Source organism: Meles meles, chromosome 3 (genome assembly GCF_922984935.1).
Source record: "Meles meles chromosome 3, mMelMel3.1 paternal haplotype, whole genome shotgun sequence".
In the NCBI taxonomy this organism is placed as follows: Eukaryota; Metazoa; Chordata; class Mammalia; order Carnivora; family Mustelidae; genus Meles; species Meles meles.
Window position 1 is genome coordinate 154415822 of NC_060068.1, and position 13333 is coordinate 154429154.

The following is a 13333-nucleotide window of genomic DNA, read 5'->3' on the forward strand; positions in this document are numbered from 1 at the left end:
AAAAATGAAATCTTGCCATCTGCAACGACATGGATGGAACGAGAGGATATTATGTTGAGCAACCCCCAACATAGGAAAGACTCAGGGACTGTAACCTCTGCCACAGAACTAATGAATATGGATATAAGCAAGATGTCAGAAAGAGACTTCAGGATAACAGTTATGAAGACAATAGCTAGGATGGAGAAAACCATTAATGGCAATATAGATTCTCTAAGGGCAGAAATGAGAGCTGATCTGGCAGAACTTAAAAATGTTATCAGTGGGGACGCCTGGGTGGCTCAGTGGGTTAAAGCCTCTGCCTTTCGCTCAGGTCATGATCCCAGGGTCCTGGGATCGAGCCCCGCATCGGGCTCTCTGATTGGCAGGGGGCCTGCTTCCTCCTCCTCTCTCTCTCTGCCTGCCTCTCTCCCTACTGGTGATCTCTATCTGTCAAATAAATAAATAAAATCTTTAAAAAAAAAATGCTATCAGTGAGATCCAATCTAATCCAGATACTCCAACAGCTAGAGTGAACGAGGCAGAAGAACGAATTAGTGATCTAGAAGACAAACTGATAGAAAAGAAGGAACAGGAGGAGGCCTGGAACAAGCAGCTTAAAATCCATGAAAACAGAATTAGAGAAATAAATGACACCATGAAACAGTCCAATGTCAGAATTATTGGGATCCCTAAGGAGCTAGAGAGAGAAAGAGGACTGAAAGATACAGTCAAGCAAATTGTAGCCGAGAACTTCTCTAATTTGGGCGATGAAACAAGCATTTGTGGTTTGTTTGTGTCAGAGAGAACTCCTCCCAAGATCAAGGAGAAACAAGCATTTGTGGTTGGTTTGTGGCAGAGAGAACCCCTTCCAAGATCAAGGAGAACAAACCAACACCCTGGCATGTAATAGTAAAATTCGCAAATCTTAGAACCAAGGAAACCATCTTAAGAGCAGATGGGGAGAAGAGATTCCTTACATACAGAGGTAGGAACACCAGAATAACGTCTTACCTGTCCACAGATACCTGGCAAGCCAAAAAGGACTGGCAAACATATTCAGGGTACTAAATGAGAAGACCATGCAGCCAAGAATTCTTTAACCAGCAAGGCTGTCACTCGGAATGAATGGAGAGATAAAGAGCTTCCAGAATTAGCAAGACACTAAAAGAATATGTGACCATTAAGCCAGTCCTGCAAGAAATATTAAGAGGAGTTCTATAAAAGAAGAAAGACCCTGAGAGTGATACTGAACAGAAACTTACAGAGACAATCAATAGAAACAAGGACTTGACAGACAAGATGATGACAATAAAATCGTATCTTTCAATAATCACTCTCAACATGAATGGCCTAAATGCTCCTATAAAACGGCACAGGGTTGCAAAATGGATAAAAAGACAGACCCATCCATATGCTGTCTACAAGAGACTCTTTTCGAACCTAAAGATATATCCAGACTGAAAGTGAAGGGACAGAGAACCATCTTTCATGCCAATGGACCTCAAAAGAAAGCCGGGGTAGCAATTCTCATATCAGATAAATCAGATTTTAAGCTAAAGACTATAGTCAGAGATACAGAAGGGCACCAAATCATTCTTAAACGGTCTATCCAACAAGAAGATTATAAATATCCATGTGCCCAACGTGAGAGCAGCCAACTACATAAGCCAACTCTCAACCAAAATAAAGAGACATACTGATAATAATATGTTAACAGTAGGCAACCTCAACACTCCACTCTCAGCGACAGATCATCTAGAAAGAAAATCAACAAACAAGAGCTTTGAATGACACACTGGACCAGATGGACCTCATATATATACAGAACATTCCACCTTAAAACAACAGAATACTCATTCTTCTCAAGCACATACGGAACTTTCTGTAGAAAGGACCACATACTGGGTCACAAATCAGGCCTCAACCAATACAAAAAGACTGAGATTATTCCCTGCATATTCTCAGATCACAATGCTTTGAAACTGGAATTCAATCACAAGAAAGGGTTTGGAAGGAATTCAAATACTTGGAAACTAAAGACCATCCTGCTCAAGAATGTTTGGGTCAACCAGGAAATCAAAGAAAAACTTAAATAATTCATGGCAACCAATGAGAATGAAAACACAGTAGTCCCAAACCTATGGGATACAGCAAAGTTAGTCCAAAGGGGGAAATACATAGCCATCTAAGCCCCATTCAAAAAAAATAGAAAAATCCCAAATACACAAACTATCTTTACACATTAAAGAACCAGAAAATCAACAACATATTAAGTCTAACCCATGGATGAGAAGGGAAATAGTTAAGATTAGAGCAGAGATCAATGAATTAGAAACCAGAAATACAGTAGAACAAAAACATCAATGAAACTAGAAGCTGGGTCTTTGAAAGAGTTAATAAGATTGATAAACCACTGGCAGGACTTACCCAAAAGAAAAGAGAAAGGACCCAAATTAATAAAATTATGAATGAAAGCGGAGAGATCACGACTAACACCAAGGAAATAGAAACAATTATCAGAAATTATTATCAACAGTTATATGCCAGGAACTTACTAGCTAACAGGAAGATACTAGCTAACAGGATCCAATACTACATTAAAATAATTATTTATCACAACCAGGTGGGATTTATCCCTGAGATGCAAGGGTGGTTCAACATTCGCAAATCAATCAATGTGATAGAACACATTAGTAAGAGGAGCAAGAAGAACCACATGGTCCTATCAATTGATGCAGAAAAGGCATTTGACAAAATATAGCATCCTTTCCTGATTAAAACTCTTCAGAGTATTAAGGACAGAAGGAACATTCCTCAATTTCATAAAATCCATCTATGAAAAACCCACAGCGAGTATCATTCTCAATGGGGAAAAGCTGAGAGCCTTTCCCTTAAGATCAGGAACATGACCAGGATGCCCACTCTCACCACTGTTGTTCAACATAGTACTAGAAGTCCTAGCAAAAGCAATGAGGCAACAAAATGAAATGAAAGGTATTCAGATTGGCAAAGAAGACGTCCAACTCACTCTCTTCGCAGATGACATGATACTTTATGTGGAAAACCCAAAAGTCTCTACCTGCAAATTACTAGAACTCAGACAGCAATTCAGTAATGTAGTAGGATACAAAATCAATGTACAGAAATCAGTTGTTTTCTTATATACTAACAATGTAAGTGTAGAAAGAGAAATTAGAAAATCAATTCCATTTATAACAGCACCAAAAACCATAAGATACCTTGGAATAAACCTAACTAAAGAGGTAAAGGATCTGTACTCAAGGAACTACAAAACACTCATGAAAAAAATTGAAGAAGACAGAAAAAGATGAAAAAACATTTCATGCTCATGGATCAGAAGAATAAACATTGTTAAAAAATGTCTACACTGGGGGCGCCTGGGTGGCTCAGGGGGTTAAGCCTCTGCCTTTGGCTCAGATCATGAACCCAGGATTCTAGGATCGAGCCCCACATCAGGCTCTCTGCTTCCCACCCCTCCTTCTCTGCCTGCCTCTCTGCCTATTTGTGATCTCTGTCAAATAAATAAATAAAATTAAAAAAAAAAATGTCTATGCTGCCCAGAGCAATCTATACTTTCAATGCCATCCCAATCAAAATATCAACAGCATTTCAAAGTGCTGGAACAAACAATCCGAAAATTTGTATGGAACCAAAAAAGATCCCGAATCACCAAGGAAATGCTGAAAAAGAAAAACAAAGCTGGGGGTACCACGTTGCCTGACTTAAAGCTCTATTACAAAGCTGTGATCACCAAGACAGCAATGGTATTGGCAAAAAAAAAACAGACACATAGACCAATAGAACAGAATAGACAGCCCAGATACGGACCCTCAACTCTATGGTCAAATAATCTTCAACAAAGCAGAAAAAAATATCCAGTGGAAAAAAGACAGTCTCTTCAATAAATGGCGCTGGGAAAACTGGACAACTACATATAGAAGAATGAAACTTGACCATTCTCTCACGCCATACACAAAGATAAACTCAAAATGGATGAAAGAACTCAATGTGAGACAGGAATCCATCAAAATCCTAGAGGAGAGCACAGGCAGTAACCTCTTCAACATTAGCCACAGCAACTTCTTTCAAGATATGTCTCCAAAGGCAAGGGAAACAAAAGTGAAACTGAACTTTTGGGACTTCAAGATCAAAACCTTCTCCACAGCAAAGGAAACAGTCAACAAAACAAAGAGGCAACCCACAGAATGGGAGAAGATATTTACAAATGACACTACAGACAAAGGACTGATATCCAAGATCTATAAAGGACTTCTCAAACTCAACATCCCCCCAAAAAATAATTAAGTCAAAACATGGGCAGAAAACAGGAACAGACACTTCTCCAATGAAGACATACAAATGGCTAACAGACACATGATAAAGTGTTCATCATCATTAACCACCAGGGAAATTTAAATCCAAATCACACTGAGATACAACCTTACACTAGTTAGAATAGTAAAAATTAATACGGCAAGAAACAATGTTGGAGAGGCTGTGGAGAAAGGGGAACCCTCTTACACAGTTGGTAGGAATGCAAATTGGTACAGCCACTTCAGAAAACAGTGTAGAGTTTGCTCAAAAAATTAAAAATAGAGCTGCCCTATGGCCCAGCAATTGCACTACTGGGTATTTACCCCAAAGATACAGATATAGTGAAAAGAAGGGCCCAATGTTCATAGCAGCAATGTCCACAATAGCCAAATGTGAAAAGAGCTGAGATGCCCTTCAACAGACGAATGGATAGAGAAGATGTCCAGGAGTGCCTGGTGGCTCAGTGGGTTAAGTGGATGCCTTCGGCTCAGGTCATAATCCCAGGGTCCTGGGATCAAGCCCCATGTCAAGTTCCCTGCTCAGCAGACAGCCTGCTTCTTCTTCTCCCTATCCCTGCCACTCTGCCTACTTGTGCTCTCTCTGTCAAATAAATAAAAACCTTTAAATGAAAAAAAAAAAAAAAACCTAAAGGAAGAAAGAAAACGAAGATAATGGTCCATATATACAATGGAATATTACTCAGCTATCAGAAAGGGTGAAAACCCAACTTTTGCATCAACATAGATGGGACTAGAGGAGAATATTCTAAGTGAAATAAGTCAAGCAGAGAAAGTCAATTATCATATGGTTTCACTTATTTATGGAACATAAGGAATAGCATGGAGGACATTAGGAGAAGGACAGGAAAAATGAAGGGGAGGAAATCAGAGGAGGAGACGAACCATGAGAGACTATGGACTCTGAGAAACAAACTGAGGGTTTTAGATGGGAGGGGGTTTGGGGGGAAGGGTGAGCCTAGTGAAGGGTATTAAGGAGAGCACCACTTTCATGGAGCACTGGGTGTTATACACAAACAATGAATCCTGGAACACTACATCAAAATCTAATGATGCACTGTATAGTGATTAACATAACATAATAAAAAAATAATAATAAATAAGCTGAGACACAATACAGGAGTTCACTGATGGGGTGCCTGGGTGGTTCAGTTGGTTAAGCAACTGCCTTGGGCTCAGGTCATGATCCTGGAGTCCCAGGATCGAGTCCTGCATGGGGCTCCCTGCTCAGCAAGGAGTCTGCTTCTCTCTCTGATCCTTCCCACTCTCATGCTCTCTCACTCCCTCAAATAAATAAATAAAATCTTAAAATTTAAAAAAAAAAAGTTCACTGATGTTTAGTTAACAAGATAGAATTTACAAGTTATGTAACTTGATGACAGTTACAGAAGGCAGCAGAAACCCAGGAAATTAAGTTTTTAAAATCCTTAAGCTTATATAATTTTACAAAGCAAATATCAAAGAAAAAGGGAAAATATATTCAGGTACATACCGTTTATCAAAAATATTAACTGTGCTTTTTCCCACATACTTTTTCATCTCCTATTAAAGCTTTCTGTTGATGCACATGATCTCATCTGATATTCATATAAACCAAGTAAACAACCTCTTCTCCAGTTAGTAAACCACAAGAAGTCTTATTAATACCTGGGAGTATCCTGACATACATGAGAATAACTGGTGATTTTATCAATGTAATATTACAGCTGAAGGCATATTACTTTCCAACTTTTTCCTTCTTATTGGTGATATCCAAGATTAGTTGCAGACAAATAAAAGTTTGTTATATACAAGGCTGAAGGAGGCTAGATGGATGTAATATTCTACCTTGCATCTCAAGCAGAACCTAATTAATGATGGGGAGAAAAGTAATATATGGCAAAGTTTGCAAAATCTAGCAGTTTGGAAATATATATTAATATATGACATCTTAATATATTAATAAGGAAAGTCATAAAGCAAGTTTACCAATTTACTAATAAATATAAAAAGTTCAAATATATGCTGGGATTAAACTCAATTAATGGACGAGGTCAAGTGAAAAGAGACACAATGCCATGATTACTGAAATTTATGTAACTCCGCTTCCATACACATCAACTCATACACCAATTATGTGACTACGTTTGCAAGGGGAATCTCTGTCCACCTTCAATTTCTTTTTCAGAACTAACTGACTGCAGAACTAACTGATAACATACAGAAAAAGCACAAATACCTAAACAAATCACTAATTTATCATGCAATTATGTGAAATGAAGAAACTATTACGATGCACAAATAGCAGTTGTAAAGTAATAAAAAAACAACTTTCCCTAAAAGCCAAAACATTATTATTTCAGTTATATGGCATGGGTAGTGAATAAAGTATTGAGATATGTAAGGCTTACAAATAAAGGAATTAAGCAAACACACCACCCTTGGCTGTTTCGAATGGCACTTATCCTAAATGGTTTCAATCCCTTCTGTGCTTTTGTTAACATAATGATTAATGGTACTTGCTCTACAGTTAGAATGCCTGCATTCAAATCCTTGCTCTATCACTTTATGTGACCTTAGGCTAATTAATTAATCTCCCTGTCTCCATTTCCACATCCGTAAGACAAGGATAATAAATATATCTATGACACACGGCAGTTGTGAGAATTCATTGATACGAAGAATTCAGCCAGACTCAATAAACTAGTATGCAAACAGAACATATCTTCTTTGTTCTTTAACAAAAGAAAAATTAGAAAGGCAAGAGACAATGTTGGAGAGGCTGTGGATATTATTATTCCTGGATAAAATAAGTAGAATCTACACATGGTAGTTGAAACTCAAAAGATATAAAAGGGACAAGTAACAACACGTTTTCCTTCCAGATAACCAGTTCTTCTCCCCATAAACAACCAGTGTTATTGGTTTCTTCTATACATTTCCAGAAGTATTTTATGCATATACAAGCAAATAGTACATACTGTTTTTTTCCAAGCTTTAAAGAAAAATATATATACTTTCTAAAAAATACTTTAAAAAATACTATACCATTCTTTTTTTTTTATTTCTTTTCAGCGTAACAGTATTCATTGTTTTTGCACCACACCCAGTGCTCCATGCAATACGTGCCCTCTGTAATACCCACCACCTGGTTCCCCCAACCTCCCACCCCCCGCCCCTTCAAAACCCTCAGAGTCCATAGTCTCTCATGGTTCATCTCCCCTTGAAATTTCCCTCAACACCATTCTTTAAAAAAAGAAAACTATATACTTTTATACTGTGCTTTTTTAACTCTATATATTTTGTGGATTGTTCCACAATTGATCCCTTTCTCAATGCCTTAGGTAAGTATTTTTCAAATGTGAGTAATAACACCTTCCCTCTGATGGGAGAGTAGCTGAGAGATCATTTTGTGGTGGCAAATGATTTTTATAATACTATTTAACTGCATATAAACAGGTGACAAGGGCCCTTATCCTTACACACTCTTATAAAACTAAGAATTCACAATGAATTTAAAAGTAAACATTAACCACTCCACACCCACAGGAATGACGATCATGAAAAAGACACATATGATGGTGGTCATGTAAAGACACTGGAACCCTTATATACTGCCAGTACAAATATAAAACAGTGCAGTCATTCTTGGAAACAGTATGTCAGTTTACTAATATATTAAACATAAATTTACCACATGACCTAACAATTCCCAATGCAGGTAGTATCAACCTAAGAAAGACATAAGATGGAAACATATATCCTTCCCAAGACTTGTACACAAATGTTCATAATAGCATTATTCATAATAGCCAAAATGTAGAAAAAAACCAACTGTGTCCACCAACTGGCGAATGGACAAACAAAATTTGTCATATATACACACGCACATAAATACAAAATGGAATGCTATCTGATCGTAAAAAGGAACAAAATATGGATGTATCCTACAATACAGACGAACTTCAGAAACGTTATGCTAAGTCAGATACAAGAGACTACATACTGTATGACTGCATATGTAAGAAATGTCCAGAAAAACCACACTGATAAGAAACAGACAGATTAGCAGCTGCATAAGGCTAGAGGAAGAAATGAAGAGTGACCACAATGGGAATGAGATTTGATTTTAGAGTGATGGAAATGAGACTGTGGTACTGGCTGCACAACTCTGTAAGTTACTAACAATTACTGAACTGCACACTTACAATGAACGAATTTTATGTTATGTAGACCATACCTCAATAAAGTGATTTTTTTAAGTAAATACTAAAACAAAAGATCCAACAGAATTCAGATTAGTTTTGACATGTTTGCTGGAACAATATCATACAGAATGAAACAACTTCTTTGTTGAGGAACAAATTAATTATGTCCACCTACCTAAGTCCTCTAACCTACTTTTGGATCAGCTAGTTAACGAATATTTACTGTGTGCTATATAGCACACGCCTATTTTACTGTGCTCCAGTGATGACACAATTTTGCCCCAAATGTCTTTTTCAAACTACTGTGAAAAATGTATTCATACATCACTTCATGACAAAACACATCTTCCCTTGGTGCCAGCACATTTATATAGGATGCGTGTCTCTGCTCCTTTCTCACTAGGCACTTCAGCCCAGATAATTTTAAACACACAGGTATAAACAGATACAGGCATTAGGGATTGGCCAAAGATTATCAAAAATCAAAAACAAAATGTTTTAATTAATGAAAGAAATTCATGAGCCCCTAAAAGTATGCCCATAAAGCCCAATTTGAGAAATCTTTAATGTGCAGTCTTAGAAGTTACTGAAATATGCAGAGCAGTTCTGTTACGTGCCCATTCACAAAATGGCTTTGGGAAGATGATCTCTAATGCATGATCAGAAACAACCCTGTCTTCAATTATGAATCTTCTTCGGTGAATTTCTGAAATGGAAATTTATTTTAACATTCATAAACCAATTAAGAATAATAATTTTGTCAAGTAAATAAATAAAAAATCTTTTAAAAAAAAGAATAATAATTTTGAAGAGATACCTAATGAAAAATAGAATTCATCCACATGAAAAGGTTGAACATTTAAGATAAATGAAAAACTACTGAAACCTTATCATGTGATACTAAAAATCTTGAGGGGGGTCTTGATATAGAGCCCCATGTTGGGCTCTGTGCTCAGCAGGGAGTCTGCGTGAGATTCTTTCCTTCCGCCCCTCCCCTGCTCTTTCTCTCTCTCCCAAATAAATAAATAATTCTTTAAAAAGAAAAGATACACACACACAATGGAATAGTATTCAGTCATTAAAAAAATGAAATCATGTTACTTGCAATAATGTGGAGGTAGAGGGTATTCTGCTACATGAAATAAGTCAGACAAAGACAAATTCTGTATGACTTCACCAATACGTGAAATCTAAAAACCAAAACCAACAGACCCTTAAAAACAGAAAACTCATGGTTGCCAGAAAGAAGGTGGGGAAGGGGGACAGTTATGAGAAATAGGCAAAGAAGATTAAGAGATCCAGTTATAAATTAAATTATGGAGATGAAAAGTACAGCATTGGAAATACAGTCAATAATGCAATAACATTGTATGACAGACACATGGTGACTACATTTATCATGATGAGCACTGAGTAATGTAAAGAATTGTCAAATCACTATGTTGTACACCTGAAACTAATATAACATTATATGTCAACCATAGTTCAATAATAAGTATTTTTTTAAAAATACAGGCATTCGGCAGCATTACTTAGAATAGCCAAACTACAAAATCAGCCTAAGTGTCCACTGACAGATGTATGGATAAAGAAGATCTGGTATACGTATACACACACACACACACACACACACATAAAACAGAATATTATTCAGCCAGAAATCTTGCCATTTGCAACAACATGGCTGGAGCTAGAGCACAGGGCTAAGCAAAATAAGTCTGTCAGAAAAAGACAAATACCACATGATTTCACTCATTTGTAGAATTTTAAAAACAAATTAACAAAGAAAAAAAAGAGAGTGGCAAACCAAAAAACAGACTCTGAACTACAGAGAACAAACAGATGTTACCAGAAGCCAGGTGGGTAGGGGGCTTGGGTGAAACAGGTGAAGAGTACACTTTTCTTCATGAGCACTAAGTAATATATGCAGCCACTGACCAGAGTCACTATATTGTACACTTGAGACTAATGTAACACTGTAGGTTAACTACACTGGAATTAAAAAAAAAAAAAAAAAAGACACAAGCAATCCTTGCTTTGCATAGTTCTGATATGCATGGATTTCAGTTATCAGTTTAGAAAAGTAATACAAGGCCCCAGCAGCATGGCTCAAATTTCAGTAATTCCCAGGCTACACCAACTCTAAAGAATTAAAAATTCTAAAGGTGAGGCCCAGCATTTAACATTTTTTTAAGTTTGCATTTTAATTCCAATTAACATACAGTATTATAATAGTTTCAGGTGTACAATATAGTGATTCAAGACGTCCATGCATCGCTCTGTGCTCATCACAAGTGCACTTCTTAATCTCTATCACTTATTTAATCCATGTCCCTACCTACCTCCCCTCTGGTAACCGTCAGTTTGTCCTCTAGAGTGAAGAGACAGTCTGTTTCTTGGTTTGTTCCTCTCTCTCTCTTATTCCCCCCCCCTTTGGCACCTAACACTTTAACAAGACCTTCAGATGGTTCTGAACTATGGTAAATTATGCATAATATGCTATACAACACTTGGAAAGAATATAGTAGAACATGTAGAGATATTAAAAATCTCCAAGCAATACTGTGAAGTGGAAAACAAAAATAAATTATGGGATAACAACCATCTGGCATCATTTATAAAAACAAATATAGTATGTACTCTCTTTTTAAGATTTATTTATTTGACACAGAGAGAGAGAGAGAGACATCAAGAGAGGGAATACAAGCAGGGAAGTGGGAAAGGGAGAGGAAGGCTTCCCGCTGAGCAGGGAGCCCGATGTGGAGCTCAATCCCAGGACCCCGGGATCAGAACCCGAGTGGAAGGCAGACGTCCAACCAACCGAGCCACCCAGGCGCCCGTACCATATACTCTTTTGATGGGTATGTATATTTGTCAATGGTGGCATAAAAAAAAAAACTTAAAGAATTCATGAAAACAGTAAGAATACCTAGGAAAGAGATTTTTAAAAGATGACCAAGGAAGAACTTTAGTTTTAACTGTAATGTTTTAATTTCTGTATGAGAACATAACTTAATGTATTAATTAATTAAAGTGTTTTTAAAAGAAGAGAATAGAGAGTATGTAGCCATTTTTAAATGGGCAGAGGATAAGGAATTCTTAACTTGGGGCTACCTAAGTGACCCAAAGTTTCTTAATATTTTGTGAAAAATTTTACTCCATCCACATTTTTTTACGTAAAGGATACATCTGAAAGATCTGTGTGCCCATGGATTCTAACTCATGAACATACATATATAATTTTTTTGAGACTCAGTGAAGAAACAAAACAAAAGCAGCAGACTGGATTAGAGAATATGCAGTACTGATGATGTGCACTAAATGGGACAAAGAAAGACTTTAGAACCTCGAGATTCACAAATCTAATACTGATGTTGGCTGGGCAAAAGTCCAAACCAAATTATTAAACATATCAAAATACCAAAATGGAAGATGCATCAAGAAGAAGTTGAATAACAACAGAAGAAAAGCATTTTGAAAAATCTTGTTTTTCTACAGGTAGATCAAGAAAACATTTTACCTCAAAGTATGTTTAAGGTATCCCAGGGAAGTGAGAGCAAGGTCAAAAATATTAAAATATTCATCAGAGATGTCCAAAATTCAAAATACCTGATCTCATTCTCACTCCTAAACTTGGGACTTCTGCTGCCTATCCTGAATGGCTATGGGGGGGAGGGTCTTTGTGTGAATGCCTCTCTGACACTTACTCACCATGATGAATAGATGGTCTTAAAAACAGCACACTCTGGGGGCACCTGGGTGGCTCAGTGGGTTAAAGCCTCTGCCTTCGGCTCAGGTCATGATCCCAGGGTTCTGGGATCGAGCTCCGCATTGGGCTCTCTGCTCGGCAGGGAGCCTGCTTCCCTTCCTTTCTCTCTGTCTGCCTCTCTGCCTACTTGTGATCTCTGTCTGTCAAATAAATAAAATTTAAAAAAAAAAACAAAAAACAGCACACTCTGCTTTTACACCTTCAAAACAGTCAACAAACTCCTTCAAGTTTTCTTTGCAGGTGACATAGTAACAATGTAGATGAGTGAGGAAAGGTATGGAAAAATTTAGCTGAATCTATAGGTGTCTATAGATTCTCATAGCTGTGAGCAATTTAATCTAAAGGGTTAACAGATCCATATGAAAATAAAGACGGCTTCTTTTTTTATTTTTTTAAATTTATTTGTCAGAGAGAGAGGGCACAAGCAAGGGGAGTGGCAGACAGAGGAACAAGCAGGCTCCCCATTGAGCAGGGAGACCGATGCAGGACTCAATGCAGGACTCCATCCCATGACCCTGCGATCGTGATCTGATCTGAGGGCAGATACTTAACCAACTGAGACACCCACACACCTTAATGAAAGGCTTCTAATGGCGTATCAAAGTCTGACTCTGCCATATTCAACAAGTATCAATTGAATAACTCATTGTATATTTATCAAATCTGTAATCAGCAAAAAGCAAAATTTGATCATTAATATGTTAGATATCAGAATCTAAAACTGGAACAATCAGCTAACAAAATAAAGAGGATAGAACTGAATGCCAAAGAAAATACCTCCACTGCATTTTTTTCATTATTTAAAAATTTAATGTGAATTTAATTTCGTATTATATAGCATACAGTCACACATGAACACAAATTTAGCAAACATCATTTGTGGCACATAAGACCTAAAATACTTAACATCTGGCCCTTTTACAGAAAACTTTTGCCAACTCCTGGTCTTGACCAGTTACTTTTTTTTCTCAAAAATATGTTCTATCTTTGATTTTGAGTATTAAAATCAAAGATATTAAGTAAACATTCTGTAAAGTTAAATT

General features: G+C 37.0%; 1 protein-coding gene across 1 annotated transcript in view; it reads right to left on the bottom strand.

Moving 5' to 3' along the window:
- Positions 1-13333, bottom strand: part of WDR70 (WD repeat domain 70) — a 322684-nt gene that overhangs the window by 238837 nt on the left and 70514 nt on the right. The gene's annotated exons all lie outside the window — the stretch shown is intronic.